This window comes from Colobus angolensis, unplaced genomic scaffold (genome assembly GCF_000951035.1).
Source record: "Colobus angolensis palliatus isolate OR3802 unplaced genomic scaffold, Cang.pa_1.0 Scaffold230, whole genome shotgun sequence".
Taxonomy (NCBI): domain Eukaryota; kingdom Metazoa; phylum Chordata; class Mammalia; order Primates; family Cercopithecidae; genus Colobus; species Colobus angolensis.
Genome location: NW_012115489.1, coordinates 2477191 through 2477676, shown reverse-complemented (window position 1 = coordinate 2477676; position 486 = coordinate 2477191). Strand labels below are relative to the sequence as shown.

Below are 486 nucleotides of genomic sequence, written 5' to 3'. Positions count from 1 at the left end.
AAACTCCTGGCTTCAAATGATCCTTCTGCCTTATCCTCCAAAGCACTGGGATTACACGTAGATGTGAGCCACCGTGCCTGGCCTAAATTCATTTCTTTTAAATAATTACATATACTCTGCTGTATGATGTACACTATTCATTTGTTCTTTCTTATGTGGATGTTCAAATTGCTTAAAACGCTTGCTGCCATAAACAATGCTGCAATGTATGTTCTTGTACATGAGGACTCTTTTTATAAATCTGTAAGAGCTCTGGGTGCTAACACCTAGGAGTGAAATTGCCGGGTATGCATATTTTTAAACCTTACTAAATAACACATTACTTATGACCATTTGTATTCATTGGTAGCGTATGAGAGTTCCCACTGTTCCATATCCTTGCCAATAATTTTCATCATTCTAAGGGTAGGAAACATTTCCTTTTTTTTTTTTTTTTGAGACGGAGTCTCGCTCTCTGGCCCAGGCTGGAGTGCAGTGGCACGATCG

General features: G+C 39.1%; 1 protein-coding gene across 1 annotated transcript in view; it reads right to left on the bottom strand.

The window, feature by feature from the left end:
• The window catches only part of NIPBL (Nipped-B homolog (Drosophila)), a 195033-nt gene that overhangs the window by 96586 nt on the left and 97961 nt on the right, over positions 1 to 486 (bottom strand). The window lies entirely within an intron of this gene.